Source organism: Mus musculus, chromosome 8 (assembly GCF_000001635.26).
Source record: "Mus musculus strain C57BL/6J chromosome 8, GRCm38.p6 C57BL/6J".
In the NCBI taxonomy this organism is placed as follows: Eukaryota; Metazoa; Chordata; class Mammalia; order Rodentia; family Muridae; genus Mus; species Mus musculus.
In genome coordinates this window covers 80,550,651-80,569,992 of record NC_000074.6, presented here as the reverse complement: position 1 = coordinate 80,569,992, position 19,342 = coordinate 80,550,651, and the positions used below count along the sequence as shown (strand labels likewise).

Here is a 19,342-nt window from a genome sequence, read left to right as displayed (position 1 = left end):
GTCATGGTCTTGTTCACAGCAGTAAAACCCTAACTAAGATATTAGGTATGGAGGCATCCCCTCTACATCTCAGCACTTGAAAGACTGAGATGGGTGAATCACAAGTTGATGTCAACCTGGGCTACATGAGAGCCTGTCTTAGCAATGGAAAACAGAATACACAATACAGTGACTATTTGATCAGACCCCTCTAATGCCTGACCATCTTTTAAAGAGAGCAGCCAAAATGGGCTATGTGGTTACTCTCTACCTTTAACCTTTCCTTCAAATCTTCTCATTTGAACTCATGTTACTCATAATGCCAGACCTCAGGTCCTTTGTACTTTTATGCCCCCTCTTCCCTGGAATGCCCCTTTCCTACCAGAGGCAACCGCCTCTTTCTTAGAAATGTGTTCTCTGCCCAACCTAGCTTTAATTTCAGCCAAGTGCCAAGAGTCCCTGCTCACCTCTCAGCTTTGTTTTTCTCTTGCATGAATGAAGACCTAACACAGCATACGTTGTCTGCTTCAATGGACATACGCTCTGGGAAAACCCTTTCATTTCTACCTGTTTCATTTCTAGGTCCTTGGAATCTGTGACAGTCCTTCAAGCAAAATAGAATAAAAGTAAATGTTTGTAGATAAACAAATTAATATATTGGTTACTGCTCTTCACCTTAAGAAAGGAGGCCTGCTGGTGTTGGGTCTATATATTTGATTTTTCTAAGATCATCTGATGAGCAGGGAGTGGGATAGTGGGACGTGGGGGATGTGGAAGATGGAGGTCTAGGAAGACCCAAGAGTAATTTAGGAGTTAGGAGAGAGGCTGGAGGGCTTAGAAGCCCAGTTCCCACGAAGTCAAGATAAATAGGATTGAATGGCAGGTGCTATGGGCTATGTAATTGAATTTCAAAGCCATCAGCCAAATATGTATACAATCATGCCTTTGTTTCTGAAGATACTGTGGTTTGAAGTCTTGAAGGCCCAGGCCTGATGAAGTATCCCCTGCAATTCGTTATTTTCTTGCAAATTCCAGACTTCTCTTTAAAATGTCACTGGTTTACGTAGGTGATATCTGTTACTACCTGATAAAGCAAGCAAGCAAGCAAGCAAACAAGCAAGCAAGCAAGCAAGCAAGCAAGCAAGCAAGCAAGCAAGCGGACAGGTCACAGGCAGACCTGAGCAAGCCAGATGCTGTAATGCGCTCACCTACACCATGCTTGTGAGAAGTCTGGGGTACATTTCCTTTCCTGGAGCCAAGGCAGGAATTTGGGTGGGCGACAAACTACCTTAGCTATTTTTATTCCTTTTTCTTTCTTCTCTGAAAGCAGACATTGAGAATGAACCTAGACTCAGTCCCCAGTGGTTGAAAAAAAAGAAAAAAAGTGTGCCAAAAAAAGACAAGCTGCCTGTTGAAAGTGAGAATTCTTCAGGCAGGCATTTCAAGGAAGTTTCCTCCCAAAGCTGGGTGTTTGATTTAAAGATGAAAACAAACTCACAGTGGCAGACACGATTTGAGCTGTCTGGGTGTAAATGATGGAAATAACCCACATGCCCTTGTGTTCACTTCCTCCAGGCATCTAAGAAGCAGGGGGTGGTCAGCCCTGGGAGGCTCAGTGCTTGCTCTTTGAAGAGAGGCAGGGACACTTAATGAGGCAATGTGCTACTTTCCCAATCCATGTGTTTTATAGGATGTGCTTAACTCTTTCATTCCCCAGAAGATGAGGAAAATGAGGCGGAATTACTGCTTGAAGCTTGAGGTTTTTTTTTTTTTTACCTCAACAAAAGAATGAAACCCATTTTTTTTTCTAGAGCCACAGAAGCAGAAACTGAGTTTATGCTCTCACCAAAAACTGTAAGGTTCGTTTGTTTCAGAACTCAGTAGAGGATACAGGGAGGGCCATGGGGAGAGGCAAGGAAGAAGAGTGTCCTGCAGTGGAAACAGAGATTCATGAGTTTTGAGAGTGATCACATGACTACTGCAAAGCATTTTATGGAAGGTTAGAAGCATGGTGCAAGACTGCTCTCTGTATTTATGTCAATCTCAAATGGTGATTTAGAACTTCAGATCCTAACCAGAGATGTGCTATTGGCAGTCGTTATGATACATATGGGAAATACTTAGCCTTGGGTGAAAAAGGTTCTGTGCATATGTCTATGTACATATAGAGCCAATAATCCCAACAACTTATGGTATGTGTTCATATTTACTTAAAATTCTGCAAAGAGCCATTCTTTTACATACATGGCTTATTGAGCCTCACAATCTACTTATGAGCAGGGCATTTATTATTTATCTTTTGGAGCAGAAGGAGCCGAGTTCTGATATTAGTGCCCCACATTACTGGAGCCAACTCATTTGACAGAAGTCATCCTCTCATTGTCCTGTCAGTCACATCTTATCACCACCCACCAACCCACCTACCCACCCTTGATCAAGTTCTTCTCATGTTAGGAATCATTTACAATTTTAAGTGCCAGCTATAACTAAAGTTATCTGTAGAACTAATTTAAGGGAAATAACCTTTTCTTTTCCTATTCCAACTTCCAAATAATTGACACAGAGACTTATTAAATTTATTAAATAGTCTGAAGCACTGTGACTGGGCAGATACTCATCTATTCTAACCCCGTATCTTAGCTGTTTTCCAGTCACAGGTCCCATGCAGTCTCATGTAAGTCCTCATGCAAATCCCTCTGCGACCTGCTCATTCTGACTTCTCCTCGACCCCCGCCTCATGGCCTCCTTATTATCTCCTTTTCTTCCACCTTGGGACCCTCATGTGGGCTCAGAAGTCTGGCCTTCTCTGCCCAGTCATAGGCTGATCAGCTATTAACCAATCAGAGAGGATGGAGAACAATTTTACACAACAGTGAGATTGGAGATGCTTGAGAATGCCGATGTTCAAACTGCAACTGGATCTCTGGGCATAGAAATCAGCATCTGAACACACAAACCATTTCCCACCCTCTCCCCTTTTTACTTCAACAAAAGCCTCTTTCTCTTATATTAATAATCTATAAACAATAAGAACAATTGTGAAAAATATCAGATAAGAATTACATTTATAATGTCCAGTCCATTTGCACTGGGCAACTTTGGAGAAAGTACTTTATTATCTATCCTATCTAGGTGAGTTGAGTTCTGTACTAATAATTTTCTATTATAACTTAAATTTATCAACCTAAAACATCTTAGACCTAAAAACATTTTCTTAAATTCTAATCAATTTAAGCTTATATGTGAAACTATAACTATCTAGTCTTTAACCCCATCAGAGACCCGAGAAGGTATAAATATTACTGAGTATTCAGGAAGTTTAGGCAAGCAGCTTCCAAAACTATAGAAATGACAGAGACAGATGGTTTCTTATACAGTCACCTAAAATTTCTCTGTGTCATTAGAACATCATCATTAGCCTTCTGGTTCCAATATCTGACAGACTTTTCTGTAAAGCAGCAATTATGAAGGACTGCTTACCCTGTCTTGGCAAAGCTCAGCAGTCTACTTCCCTGTGTCTCATTTGTACAGTTTGGACAGCATTCAGTCATTAGTTGAGACAAGGGCAGTTTCTTGCCCAATGCCTAGTTTGCCACTTTTGAAGCAATCTCCATATGGAAGTTCTTTGATGCTCATCATCTTCTTTGGAGTAGAATGGGGCTACTGCCAGAAGCAGAACCATCTCATTGTCAAGAAAGCCTTTTATTAATAAAACAGCTTTAAATGCCATATCCTGTAGATATTTGTGGTTTTTGAAGACCATCTATCTATCTATAGTATATTTGAATTGTCTGTTTATAGCTATTTACTATCTGTCCAACCTAGGAAGCATATTTCTGTAATTAATTAAACTAGTACCTAACATGATCATAAGTTTTATTGATTAATTACTAACTTGCATTTCTTATTTATCCTAAACAGTTTGCAATAGTAGCTTTTAAAAGGACTAGAATGTAACATTGCATTTTTAAGAATTACATAGGTACAATGCCTTGAACAAGAATTGAGGTTCTAAGTGGATCTAAAGCTGGATTTTCATGTTTAAAAACTACACAGGCATTTCAAACATGGTACTCTTGGCAGTGGAACATTGACAATCTTTTTCAAACATGGTAAGGAAGCTTTCATTTTGCATTTTAAGAGAGTCAGCCAGGTGTAATTGTTATTGTAACAAAATACAATAAAAACTTAACAAGCTGCTTAGCTATTCTCCGTCTACAGCCAGCTGAGCAGTCATTCAAAAGCAATTCTTCATACAACCAACAAATTTGGCTTCTTCCTTGGGAAAACCCCCACGTTTTCTAAACTTGCCTGCATTTCTGCCATAATATCTTCAAAAGGTTGAAATTATTTTGTTGCCTTGACTGGGTTTTCCTATTTGATGATGGGGTCTTGATTTTTCTACCTTGATATCAATCACTTTGAAACTCTTCCATTTTGGCTTGAAGTTTGTGCATTGTTGGTTGCAGTGTTTCCTCTAGATTTCTTCAAGCTATTCTCTAGTCTCTTCCTCCTTCTCCTTCTTAAGCCCTCCTCCTCCTCTTTCTACACCATCTTCTCCTTCAGCATCACCAAGGTCATGTTTACCTTTATCATCAGCAAGTATAAGTTTTTCCTATGGAAGTTTGCTACCATTTTCAAAACAGGCCTCATATGAGTTTTCTGTTTTCTTCCTCTTCATTCCCCGACCTCGTCTACAGCTCTTAGTGTTTCTCACTATTAATCACAGGTCCTGAGCCACACTTCTACCTTTTGACCAGAGATGATATTACTTAAAAGGGTCTCAGGGAAATTGTTATCTACACAAACATTTTCAAAGTTTCAGTGTTACTTCAGCTGGACCACCTTCCTAAGTCATTACCTGTAGTATTAATTTTAATAAATCCCAGTGTGGGGTTGCTTTCTGCCTCAATGAATTATGTTCCCAAATGAAAGACACACAGAGAGCCTTTACATTTTAATGTGCCTTAAGCAACACAATAGCTGGGCAACTGCCTAGCCTCCATGCTGCTAGAATCTACCTCCCAATGATAATTCCGGGTTATTACTTACTAATTTCTACATTCCATCTTGTTTGCTCTTGACCCAATTGTAGCAGCCTTCTAGGCTGCTGTCTCTCAGTCCCTTTACACGGTGGCTCTGCCTCTCTGTCCTGCACTCTTGTCAGGCATGGTGTCTTCTCCTTCATGCCTTGTGGTACCAAGCCCAGGAAACCTAAAACCCCATTTCTTTCTCTTCTCCCCAGCCATTGGCTGCTGGCATATTTATTTACCAGTCAGAATTAACTGGAGGCAGGTTCCCAGAAGCTACCAGCAGACCCTCTCATGCAAACAGTTTGAGGGGGGCAATTAGCATTAGAATACAAGCAGCTACAGTTGGCTAGGCTCCAACAATGTGCAGTTTGTTCTTGGCACCTGTTCTTAAAGACACCGCTCACTTTGTCATTTACCAGCATCATAGTCAGCTTCAGCTGTTCACCTGACACACAAAGTCACACGGGAAGAGGACACCTCAACTGAAGAATTATCTTGAACAGGTTGGCCTGTGCCATATCTGTGAGGCAGTTTCTTCATTACTCATTAATGGGGAGGGCCCAGCTCTTAGTCTGAAGGAGTTAAGCAAGTGGGCCTAGTCTGTATAAGAAGGGTAGCTGAGCATGCCAGACAGAGAAGCCAGTGAGCAATATTCCTTTGTGCTCTCTGCTTCAGTTCCTGTCTCCAGATTCTGTCTTGGTGATAGACCTGTAGGTCAAGCAAACCCTTTTCTCCCCGCAAGTTGGTTTTTATTGATTTTTTAATTTCAATCACTGGAAAGCAAACTACTATTCTGACCTTAAAGAGATAATGTTTATTCGCCTTGAGTTCTCAACTAAAAATACAGTTCTGTTGCCTCATTCGGCTCATGTAAGTCTGTATTGAACCTTTCAGTCAGTAGCTGTATACAGGTAGGCGAGAAAGCAGATAGAGACATAAAATTCCCACCCTAGTGAGCAGCCACAGGGGATGGAATTGCATCGTAGTGTGTTGTTTTGAGAGTGTCTTATATGGTTTAAATATGTCTCTTTCCAGTTTTATGAACTCATTTCCCATTGCAGTGGCATTAAGAGGAAAAGCCTTTTGGGAAGTGACTAAGTCATGAGCTCCAGTTTTCCCAGGGGATAAGAGCCTTCTCAAAGGCTCAAGAAAACTAGTTGAAACCCTTTTGCCCTTGTCCCTTCTGCGTTGTTGGGATGTAGCAAGAAAAGTGTCACCAGGAACCAAAAGCTGACTTCTTGTTAGTTAACTTCTGCTGGGGCATTATAAAAAGTACATGTGGGCCGGAGAGATGACTCAGCCATTAAAGGCTAGGTTCATAACCAAAATTATAAAAAGTCTTTTCTTTACAAAATGCCCAGTCACGGGTACTCTGTCGTAGCCAGTATCTTCTTATGGCTTTAATTTGCATTTTCTCCTGATTAGTGATATCAAACATAATTTTGTAGTTTATATTCTATATATTAACCTCTTATTTGGCAGAAAATTTAAAGGATATTTTCTCCAATTTTATGTAAAAATTTGTTTTTTAAATATAACAATAAAATATAATATGATAAAACAAATTATCACATCAAAAGATGTGATATCACTGGAAAGGAATATATTTAAACTGTATAAACCACTGTCAAAATAGCATGCTATGGTGCAATTTCACCCTACATTCTGTTCACTAGGATGGGAATTTTAGGTCTCTGTCTGCCCTGCCACCTCCATCAGTGTGGACACAGAGGACCCAGTACAGATGTGTGCAGGCTCTGGGCATACTGCTTCAGCCTCTGTGAGTTCATATGAGCTTTGCTTATGTTGTTTTAAAAGGTCTTGTTTTCTTGATGCCTGTGGTCCCCTCTGGCTCTTGCACACTTTCTACTTCCTCTACTGTTGGGTTCCCTGGGCTCTAAGGGGAAGGATTTGATGGACAGATCCAATTTAGGGCTGAGGGTTTCAAGGTCTCTCACTTTCTGCATATTGTATGGCTGTGGGTCTCTGTATCTGTCCCTATCTGCTGCAGGAGGAAGCTTCTCTGATGATGGTTGAGCAAGGCACTGAGGAGTGTAGTAGAATGCCATTAAGAGTTGTTTTATTACTGTTTTTTCCTTTTCTTTCTTTTTTTAAGACCAGTAGTAGTATTTATTTGGATTTATCCTAGGTTCTTGGGCAGTCTAGTCTCTGGTTCAAGGTCACCTAAGCAGTGCTGACTGAGTATGGGTTCCACCTCATTGAATAAGACTTGAGTCAAATCAGATATTGGTTGGTTACCTCAACAAGCTTTGTGCCACCATTGTCCTAGCATAGTTTGCATGCAGGACACCATTGTAGATCAAAGATTTGTGGCTCTATTGGTGTTTATGTTTCTTTTGGTAGCCTGAAGATTACCTTACTAAACCAGAGATGCTAGAGCATAGAAATGAATGTTCTATGTAGGCTTGACTTCTCCATGTTCAATGAGTTGTATAGGTGTTATCTCTAGCAATGGGACCTTGCTACCAGTTTGTGAGGAGCAAACTATCATCTTGGTAACAGTCTGGGATGCTTGATTAGATGTGACCAAATCACTAGACAAGAGATGTCTAGTTGGGACTCTCTCTCCCCCATCTTCATTTAGATTATCATTTCATATATATATATATATATATATATATATATATATATATATATATATATATATATATATATAAAGTTATATATTTCTGCTACTATGAGTAGAGTACTAATGAGCATGGTGGGGTGTAGCTGAGAGTAGCTACATGAACCAGGTTCCTAAAAGGGAGGCTGGGGATGCATGGGAGAAAATGCAAGAGAAATAATGAGACCAAGACAAAGATACTGATCAAGGCCCAAAGTTTACTTAAGAGTCTGAGCTTATATGGTGGTGGGGAGGGCTTACCCCACCATGCCAGGATCTCATTTCCTCAGGATAGAGTCAAGAGAACAGGTTCAGCCTCTCAGCAGGTAGTGGTGGCTTGGAGGATACTGCAGAGGTAGCAGAACAATAGACCTATCTAGGTCAGAAGACTCCACTCTTTGTGGGCTTGCTCACAGTGGCAAAACAGTCTGAGCCAGCCTGCTCAAGGCTGGGGGAGGCTACAGTGAAGTGACTGTCTTTATGGTAGGATGAAATGTCCTTTTGCTATAGTTCCAAGAGTGATATAGCTGGAACTTGAGGTAGATCAATTCCAGCTTCCTGAGGAACCACCACATTGATTTCCATGGTTTCTGTACAGGTTTGTACAGCAATAGGTGAATGGCCCCCCTTACTCAGCATCCTTGACAGCCTGAGCTGTCACTTGTGTTATTGATCTTAGTCATTCTGACAGGTATAAGATAAAATCTCAAAAGTAGTTTTCATTTGCATTTCCCTGATGGCTAAGGATAGTGAACATTTGACTTTTGTCTTTTGAGAATTCTCTGTTTAAATCCATACCTAAGTTTTCAGTTGGGTTATTTGTTTTCTCGATGTCTATTTTTGAACTCTATATATTTTTAATATTAGCCCTTTATGAAATATATAGTTGGTAAAAGTCTTTTCCCATTCTGTAGGCTGCTACTTTGTGTGATTGTCAGTGTCCTTTATCATATGAAAGCCTCTCAGTTTCATGAGGTCCCATTTTTTTAAATGATGCACTAATTTTTATTAAATTATATACATATACTTGTACATGTACTGTCCATGTCTGTCTTCAGACACACCAGAAAAGGGAATCAAATCCCATTACAGATGATTGTGAGCCACCAGGTGGTTGCTGGCACTTGAACTCAGGACCTGTGGAAGAATAGTCAGTGCCCTTAACCACTGAGCCATCTCTCCAGCTTGACTCGCTATTCTCTTAGACTTAAGGTATAAACTTCTGAAAATGGTGGGTAGAGTCTTTCCCAACTCATACCAACTATAATTCCACTCCTATCTGTCATAGTGATATAAAATCCAACCAAGATAGTCTCTCCTCATTTTCCAGAATGCACTTGTCCTATGGCAAGTGATGTAATTCCGAGGTAACTTGCTCCCTGAAACCTTGGAACTCTCCTGTGTTGAGTACTTTTTGAATCACCAAAGCAATGTGAAGCTTCTATTCATCCCCACCCCGGATTTAGGGATAGCTGAGCTATGGCTGTAGAATTTCTCTCCATATTAAAATGTGGTATTAAGTAGTAGTTGATGATTCATCCTTTTGCATATTCTATATAGTACTTTACAGTCTTGTTAGGCCTTCTTTTTTTTGGATATTTTCTTTATTTACATTTCAAATGTTTTCCCCTTTCCAGGTTTCCCCCTCAGAAATCCCCATCCCATCTTCCCTCCCCTGCCTCTGTGAGGGTGCTGCCCCACCCACCTACCCATTCCCATCTTCCCACATTGGCATTCCCTTACACTGGGGCATCCAATACCTTCAGGCCCAAGGGCCTCTCCTCCCACTGATGTCCAACAAGGTCAACTTCTGCGACACATGTAGTCAGTGCCATGGGTTCCTCCATTTGTATTCTTTGGTTGTTGGTCCAGTCCCCAGGAACTCTGGGAGGTCTGGCTGGTTGACACTGTTGCTCCCTCTATGGGGCTGCAAACCCCTCAGCTCCTTCAGTCCCTTCTCCAACTCCTCCATCATGACCCCCTGTGATCAGATCGATGGTTGGCTGTGAGCATTTGCTTCTGTATTTGTCAGGCTCTTGCAGAGCCTCTCAGGAGACAGCCATGTCAGGCTTCCATCAGCCATCACTTTCCAGCATTCACAATAACGTCTGAGTTTGGTGGCTATATGTTTCTACCAGTCTCTGCTCCATACTTGTCTCCATATTTCCTCCTGTATTTTGTTCACCCTTCTAAGAAGCACTGAACCATCCACATTTTAGTCTTTCTTCTTCCATGGGTCTTGCCTCACCATGTGTCTTGCCCCAGCATGTGAGTCTGTCTTAGCAAAACTCCACGTGAATCTTTATCAGCTGACATTACTCTGCCAATTGGCTTGAATACTTGGAAGTGGAAAGAAGCCACCAGCATACTACCACAACTTTTTGTGTACTTTTCTCTATGGAATTCTAACAAATGGAGCTCAAAAATGCATGTAAGGTGAACCAATACATGCATGCCATTAGCAAAGAATCCTACATCACGTGTCCTTTCACATGCTTGCTTTAGCAAAACACCTTTTCACTTCTAGTTTTCTTAAGTTGAATATTCTCACTCTGCTTTTTAGTTAATTTGAAAACTTAGTTACTTATTTGGATAAACTAATGAATAAATATTACTGGCTTTGTCAAAGAGTAAACTCTTTGTTTCATTAATTAATTCTTCATATTGTTTTTGTTGTTGTTTCTATTTTATTGATTTCTGCCCTGACTTTGACTATTTCTTGCTTTCTACTATTCTTGAGTGTGATTTCTTTTCTTTATTCTAGAGCTTTCAAGTGTGCTGTTTAATTGCTAGTATGAGATCTCTCCAATTATTTTTAATGTAGAACTTCATGCTATGAACTTCTTAACCCTGCTTTCATTGTGTCCTCTAAGTTTGGGAATGCTATGTATTCATTTTCATTGAATTCCAGAAATATCTTTCTTTATTTTGCCTGGATCCATTTTTCATTTAGTAGAGAGTTGTTCAGTTTCCATAAATTTGTAAGCATACTGTCTACTTTGTTTTTGTTGTTATCTAGCTTTAATCTGTGGTGGGTCTACTAGGATTCAGGGAATTAGTTTAATATTCTTGTATGTTGAAACTTGCTTTGTCTTCTAGTATGTGGTCAATTTTGGTGAAAATTTCATGAGGTTCGGAGCAGAAGGTATATTCTTTTGCATTTGGGAGAAATGTTCTATAAATATCTCATAGGTCCATTTGTTTTATAATGCTTGTTAGCTCCAGTATTCTGTTTAGTTTTTGTCTAGATGAGCTGACCATTGGTGGGCATGGGGCATTGAACTTTTCCATTATCAGTGTTTATTTAAGATTTAGTAGTGTTTCTTTTATGAATGTGGGTGCCTTCATTTTTTTTGTGCATAGATGTTACAAATTGCAATGTCCTCTTGGTGGGTTTTTCCTCTGATGAGTAGGTAGTGTCCTTCTCTAACTTTTTTGATTAGTTTTGGTTTAAAGTTTATTTCATTAGGTATTAACATGGCCAAACCTGCTTGCTCCTTAGATATGTTTGCTTAGAATATCTTTTCCAACCTTATCCTGAGTTAATGTCCATCCTTGATGTTGAGGTATGTTTCTTGGACACAACAGAAGGATGGATCCTGTTTTCACATCTATTATGTTATTCTATGCCTATTTATTTGGGAATTGAGATAATTGATATTGAGAGATATCAATGACCAATAATTATTGAGTCCTGTTATTTTGTTGTTGTTGGTAGTGGTGGTGATGGTGATAGTGGTGTGTTTAATTGTGTGTGTTAATGTTGTTGGTTGTAAAATTATTTATTCCTTGTATTTTTCTTCTAACAGTTTTTGTAGGGCTATATTTGTAAATAAGTATTGTTTAAATTTGATTTTATCATGGAGTATCTTATTTTCTCCATCTATGGTGATAGAAAGTTTTGCTGAATACAGGAATCTGGTGTGGCATCTGTGGTCGCTTGACGTTTGCAGCATGTCTGTCCAGGCTCTTCTGACTGTTAGAGTCTCCATTGGGAAGTCAGGTATAGTTAAAATAGGTCTGCCTTTATGTTTCTTGTTCTTTTTACCTTGAAGCTTTTAATATAATTTCTTTTCTTTTGTATATTTAGTATTTTAATTATTATGTTTCAAGGTTACATTTTTCCATCTTTATTTATACTTCTTTCATATATTACATCCCAATTGTAGTTTCCACTCCCTCTGCTCTTAACCACTCTCCTTTCCCCTAGAGCTACTCTTGCCTCCAAAAAGGCAGGTTTCCCAGAGACATCAACCAAACATGGCATAAAAGTTACAAGAAAACCAGGCACATCCTGTCTAGTCCTGCAGAGACTTGATGTGCCAGGGTGGGTTGATAACCAGGGTGGGCCTCTCCCTTCTTAGAGGAGAAGAGGAGGGGGAAAGAGGAGCGGCCATGTGAAGGAGATACTGGGGAGAAAGAAAGCTGTGATTGGGCTGTAACATAAACAAATTAATAAATTAATGAAAAAAGAGCTAGGCATATTTCTTCCTATTAAGTCTTGATGAAACAATCTAGTAGAAAGAAAAGAGTCCTAAATGCAGCAGAAGATTCAGAGATAATCCTACTCCTACTGTTAGGAGTCCCACAAGAACACCGAGCTATACAACTATAACATGGTCGGGGGGGCCTAGTCAGACACATGCAGGCTTCCTGACTGTCAGTTCCATCTCTGTAAGCCCCTGAGTGTTAATTGTTTCTGTGGGCTGTATTCCTGTGATATCCTTTGCTGTGAGGGGACTTTCTTTTCTGGTCCAATCTGCTTGGTATTCTATGTGCTTCGAGCACCTTTATAGTTATCTTTTTCTTTAGGTCAGGAAATTTTCTTTTTGGTTTTGTTGAAACATTTTTTGGGCCTTTGAGTTGGGCTTCTTCTTCCTCGATCCCTATCATTCTCAGGGTGACTCTTTTTGTAGTGTCTCACATTACTTGGGTGCTTTGTGCCAGGACAGTTTTTAGATTTAACATTTTCTTTGATGGATGTATCAGTTTCTTCTATTGTATTGTCAATGCTTAAGATTATCTCTTCTGTTACTTGTATTTTGTTGGTGAAGCTTGTCTCTGTAGTTCTTGTTCAAATCCCTAATTTTTCGTAGTTCCAGAACTCCTTCAGTTTGTGTTTTCTTTATTGCATCTATTTCCACTTTCAGGTTCTGAACAGTTTTACTCTTTCTTTTCCTTCAACTATTTGTGTGTGTGTGTGTGTGGGGGGGTGTTGGGGGGAGCTTTCTTTAAGGCATTTATTAATTTCCTTCAAATGTTTGCTTTTTCCTGGATTTCTTTAAGGGATATCTTTATTAATTTCCTGGATTTCTTCATGCACTTCCTCTTTAAGTGTTTGTTTTTGGACCCCAGGACATGCAACTGAGGTGCATATTTTACATATCAAAGCAGACCTGACCTCCAGTATCCCTCAGTCCCTACCTGGCCCCAGCATTGAACTCTCCAGCCCTGGAGTTGGGCTACCCTTCCCCCAGAGACTCTTCCTTACATAATCCAGACATCTTGGTTTCTTGTTCTCTTGTTCTCTCTTCTCTTTGCAGATGCACTCTTTCTCTCCCCCTACCCCTCCTTTTTTCCTCATGGTGACTACCTGGTCTCAATCCTTTGGACCAGTGGACTCAACCGAGAGCAGCTTCCCAATAAACTTGCCTATAATGTAATCTGACGTGAATTAGCTCATTTTACTGGCAACAAAGAAATTGCCTATTATTAAGAACTTCTATTATCAGATAGTTGGCTTTAAGGTCTTTTTTTCTAGTGCTTCAGATATATTGAAACATTCCGGACCTGCTGCGGTAGGATAGCTGGGCTCTAGTGGAGCCATATTGCTCTGGCTGCTGTCGATTGTGTTTTAATGTTGGCATCCTGGCATTTGGATTTGGGATGATTAAGATCTGGGTGCTTATTTCTGGTTTTGTCTTCGCTAAGTGGGTGATTTGCTCCTTGGTTCTGTTTCTTCTCTGGATGTTCAGAGACTATAATGGCTGAGTGTTGCCCATTGAGCTGCTATAATCACAGGAATTCTTGCAGGTGTTGGAGGCTGGGTAACTAGGATGAGTTGGGGGGAAGGAAGACTGGAGGAGAAGTCTTTGCAATCTCTTGTGGGTGGAGTCAGAGTGAAAAGGGAGACAATAGCAGATTTCCAGGTATAGAGCTGGGGATGAGACTGGGAGTGGTGGTGGTTGGATCTCAGGGCCATGAAAGGCGGCCTGTTTTCTGGCTGAGCCAGGTTTAAAAGCCCAGTGACCCCACAGGAATAATCCTGCAAGGGATGGTAGGCATTTTGCTAGGGTCCTGACATGAGGCCATACATCTCCACTCCATAGGTATGTGGCCATCAATCACATAAGGGCAACACCCCAAGCCCTGTCACAGGTAGAGGACATGTCCACAAATCACATAGCATCAAGACAGATCTCCATTTCAATGAAGCACCTAAAGGCCTGAAGGGTTTAGCCAATTAAGCTGTCCTTCCCAGACACCCCTCCTTGAAAAAGGTATTTAATCTCAGGCCCACCCTGAGAAAGTGGGGTGCTGCTTTTGCTCATCAACTTCCTGCCACGACAATAAATGTCTTAAAACCTTGGACTGTCTCTTCTCATTGGGATCTACTGTGGGGAGCAAAGGAGCAGGTCTTCTTCTAAAAAGCCACATCTTGTCTCCCAAAGAAAGCCTCTCAGCCCTCCCAGATATGGCCTCCACCAAGCCTACTTTTAATGATGGTTCTTAAACGCTTTAATATCCTTTCTAGCCTACCACTCACCAGAGGTAGTAGAAAAGAAAGGAAATGGACCTGTTGAGAAATGGTTCTTTGGAGCCAATCCTATCTGCTTTGTCAAGAAATCAGCAGTTCGCCGGGCAGTGGTGGCGCACGCCTTTAATCCCAGCACTTGGGAGGCAGAGGCAGGCGGATTTCTGAGTTCGAGGCCAGCCTGGTCTACAGAGTGAGTTCCAGGACAGAGAAACTCTGTCTTGAAAAACCAAAAACCAAAAAACAAAAAAAAAAAAGAAATCAGCAGTTCAGTTCACAGGTTAACAGTGGCAGCTCAATCCACTCACAAACACTTCCTGGGTTTGCCAGCAGTCCAGTTTGGTAGAGCCAGGATAGCAAAGATTAATTAGCAGCAGTGGCACTACCTAGCAGAGACAGTCAGGCCTCAGCTGAATAGGTATGAGTCAGCAGGAGAGACCAGGGACAACAGGGATGACTGGAGAAGTTTCTTGCTATGCCTCTTTCAGTGAATTTAAGATCAGCAAAGACCAAGAAGCATTGCAGACCTAGCTCTACAAGCAAGCCCCTCTCACAGTTCGCCAAGTCCTATTTATACCCCCCCAAACATCACGTGTCCTCCACAGATTTTGCCTCACCATGTGTCTTGCCTCAGCATGTGAGTCTGTCTTAGCAAAACTACACATGAGTCTGTCTCAGATCACATCACCCTGCCAATCAGCCCAAGTGCATGGAAGTGGCAAGAAACTGCAGTACACCACCAGAAGGTTTTTGGTTCATTTCTGTGTATGGAGTCCAGACAAATAGAGCTCAGCTATTCATTGTAAGGTGGACCAATACATATGTGTGCTTAGTGAAGAATCCTTCATCATGTGTCCTTTCACATGTTTGCTTTAGCAAAACATCCTTTCACCTGTGTTCACTTCAGGAAAATATTCCTTCACGTGTTTGCCCCAGCAAAACACCATCCAACATAATTGACTTTCCAAAGAGTTTTAAGTTTCCACTTCTAGTCTCAACTAAGGCATGGAGCTCAGTGTGCTACCTTACCAAAAACCTCCCTCACAGCGCTGAATTCGTGGCTTCAAGCTGTACTGGGTACACTTGCAGACGTGAGGGATGAATAGGGGGCCACTGCTATTCTCTGTTAACCTGGGTCACTACTGTGCAGTGGTGTGACTTCTGTATGTATTTATGGAGAATTTGTAGGGTGAATGTCAGTGAGATGTTTGACTATAAAAACAGTCAATCCACATGCATTTTTTTTTTCAGGTCAGTTGCCATTTTAAAATCACATTTATATTTTTAAGAATGAAGAATGTATTTTGGGTATCTAAGACTTCATTTTTTTTAAACAGGATGGCCATTGTGAGAAACAGGTAGAAGTTTGAAAATTCAAGTATACAGAAAATGAATAAATAAATAAATGGAAAGAAAAATTAGTGTTATCTATCTTCCACTACTGTCATGGGCCCTTTCCCCCAACCTCTCTGTCAGGTGTAGCATGGTTACAAAGCATGGATTTGTACTTAAATGTAATTCTGGTAAAAATTTCTCAGAAAGGGATCGAGGGTGTAACTAGAGAGGAAATGGCTCTGATGTCTATTGGGAACAAACTGCTCTGGCCCTGGCCATTCAAGCAGTGAAACCAGGCACATTGGAACCAGGCACATTGGAACAAAGGGTTTTGAATATGGGTGCTGATTGCCGTCATTGTTTTCTGGGAAATTTTAGCCAACTCATGATGATGAGTTACCAGGAAATATTTGAAGCAGGAAATGTTTTTGAGAAACCTTAGGTTTTAGTAGTTAAGAGAGTTGAAGAACCCAAAAGAAGGAACTCTGGGCCTGGGTCACTAAGGACACAGATGTCCATAGAAGTACAGGGAAAAGATGGAGGAAGAAAGAGATGGTTCTATTGGACTAGTGAGCAATGGTGAGAGCCCCCATGAGGGAAGACCTCTAATAATAGGAAGTTTGATTCAGAAATATTGTTGGGGAAAATAGAAAGACATATGTATAATATAAAAGGTAAAACGATGGATATGAATTTGGACCCTGCGAGGGGGCCATTGGATAAGTGAACTGACCATTCTAGAAAGGCTGGAACATGCTGATCTGACCCCCTGGCATTGCCTGCCTAAGGAAATTAGGGTACAAATTTCGAGAGATAGAATTTGGGCTTGTGAAGAAGTCCTGGGGACAGCTGCAAGAGGAATTAATGTGACATGGAGAGTTTGAACCATAGTATAAAATAGATATTTGGATGAGCTAAATAAAGAGATCTTGCAAATTTTAGAAAAATTAAAGATATTCATATTACTCTAAGCTGTTTAGCACCTTCCTGGTCCATGCTAATGCTGTGACTGCACGTGTGACTGCACGTGTATGCCCAGATGGCCTGTGATGGGAGGTTTTTCTGAGAGTTACAAGTTAGTGTATAACCTGCTAAAGCAGACACTGAACTGTGACTTTGTGTGTGCATTGTGCTTTCTGGAGGCACAGTTCCTTGGGGTTTTTCAGGAAAACTAATGGGTTTGAGGGAAATAATGAAAAAGACTTTTGATTATATATGGAGTCCAGACAGAATACTAACAGTAAACTCCCATGTTATACTTATGAATTTACATTTGAAAGACTAACAAATCTGATTGGTGGAAATAAGAAGGTATCTTGGCCTCCAAAAACTCCAGAGTCCTTTGGAGGCCATGGGTCATATATAAATCATACCTGTGGCTAAGTAGCTCAAGGGCCTTAATGAACCTCTCTGAATCTTAGCATCCTTACAGTTCAGAGGACTCCACACTTAAAAGCTGTTTGCTAGGATCAGCTTGCGGGGATGCTTGTGGTGTTCCTGTCACCTGCTGGGACACTAATGAAGGCGAAGGATTATCTCATTAAGTCATGGAATGTGACAAGCACTCAAAGGGTCGGGCACCTCTCAGTCCCTGGAAACTTGTGGTCCTGAGGGAGGCAGATTTCGGGAGGCCAGGGTTGGTCGCATCAGCGTGTTTAAATGGGCGTGGTCTCTTCTAAAATCAATTTCAGGAACTGCTTTACATTTTCAAGACTTTTTTTTTTTTTAAACTAAAAGCTCTAAAAGTCGATTGTCTACCTTCACCAAGTTTTGTTAGGTGAGAGAATGGAAATGAAGTGTATTAGAGATTGGAAAATGGTGCCATCTGTAGTTACTGTTATTAGCACGGAAATGCCCTTGGAACCTCCGAATTGACCCCGGAAAACCTAACTGAACAGCTGGTGTAGCAGTGCCTCCCCACAACCCATACACACATAGAACAGCAAGTCACAACCCCTAAGAGCCCTCTGAGGTCAAGCTGAGGAAGGGAAAGAGAAAGGCTCCTGGTCAGGACGGACTCAGGGAGAACCTCTGAACCTCCCTCACCGCAAGCCTTGCTGTTAAAAGTCTGCTGTTTAGGGGCAGACAGAGACGACTGAAGGGGGACACTCCATGGCTTCTGCCAGCTACATTCCCTCACGTCCACCATCTCGTCCACATGTAATGCTCTGTCTCTCTACCTCAACCCCAACGCACCATGTTTGTCTGACTGCCATTTTTTTTTTCACTGAAAATATCAGTTCAGTTGGAGCAGGGACCCTCCCAACTCCTGTGGGAGTTTATCTTCACTATATCTGTCAGGACCCTATTTAAAAGTTCACATTTGGAGACAATAGGACTATAATTTTAGCGTAAGAATACTGTGTGGGTCTAACCCATCCCAACCTCCCAAATACAATTTGAGACTTTTTTCAGTTTTATTAGAAAGGGAGAATAATAAAGAAATCTTCTAAATGGTCTATATTCCATTCATAACTAGAGTATCCAAGACAGATATGAGGCCATTCCAGATGGCCTTTAAAGGCTACATGCCCAAATCACATAAGCACCACAGTGGCCTCTTATGACAGGACTCTCCTGTCTTATGACAGGAGCCTCGTTTATTACAGACTCCTAGGGTCTGAGTACAGCTGACCAAGCAGGAGCCTAACTCATTCTGTCCCTTTGTCGCTCACTGGAGTTCTCAGAATTTAATATGGTGTAGTCAGCTTTCCTGTGTTGTGACTATCAGGCCATGGCAGATATGTGCTGTGTGGGGGAGGGACCTGGCTTAGTTCTTCAAGTTTTCAGTGGATAAAACCAGACTGCTAATCTTCCCTTACCACTTCACTAATTGACCAAATTCCTGGTTTTGCTACTTTGGTGATGGCTAGTTAGCAACACAGTCATATTTTTGCATACTCAACAGTTTCGCTGTCTTTCTCTGTGTCTCCACAAGTGCAGAAGTGCTTTTAAAACCTTGTTATTAATTGTTAATTCTTTAAAAAAATCTCACCTAATATTTTAAGGCATTTCATGATTGATTATTTTCAGTTATGAAACTCTCATTTGAAACAAGAAGAGAGCAGACAAAGGCAAAAAATAATACAAGTAAAAGGAACATTTTGATCTTACAAACTTTTGAGTCTACAAAGAAGGATGCAAGTTGAATGAGATTCTTTAGTGTGTAAATTTTCCTAGAGAGCAGGGGAGCTGTACAACAGATCACAGCAGGGACCCAGCAGGAGTGCTGGCACCAGCAGCTGGCTCAGGAGTGGCAGTACCTGTGGCTCAGTCTCCTGTGGATGTTTGTGCCCCCCAAACTGTGGGCTCCATCACTATGCTGCCTCTTGCTTTTTTCCTTTGAATCTTTTCAGGAAGAAGAATACAGTCATGAAGAACAAGAAGAAAATTAAACTTGTTAGTCGATGTGTAGGTATGAACCCTATTCAAAATAGTGTAATTTTAACTATTCAATTTAAAATAATCACAAATATCCACTTTCAATAAAGAAAAAAAAATAGATGCCCCCAAAGCATGGTGGGAGCAAGCTGTGAGCCACAGGGAGAATTGCTGTTTAAAATGATTCATTTGTAAGAAGAAAGCTGGGCAGGTCACCAGAAACCTCCCACAGTA

General features: G+C 40.9%; 1 long non-coding RNA gene across 1 annotated transcript in view; it reads left to right on the top strand.

Moving 5' to 3' along the window:
* Positions 1-19,342, top strand: part of Gm46044 — a 67,477-nt gene that overhangs the window by 22,545 nt on the left and 25,590 nt on the right. The window lies entirely within an intron of this gene.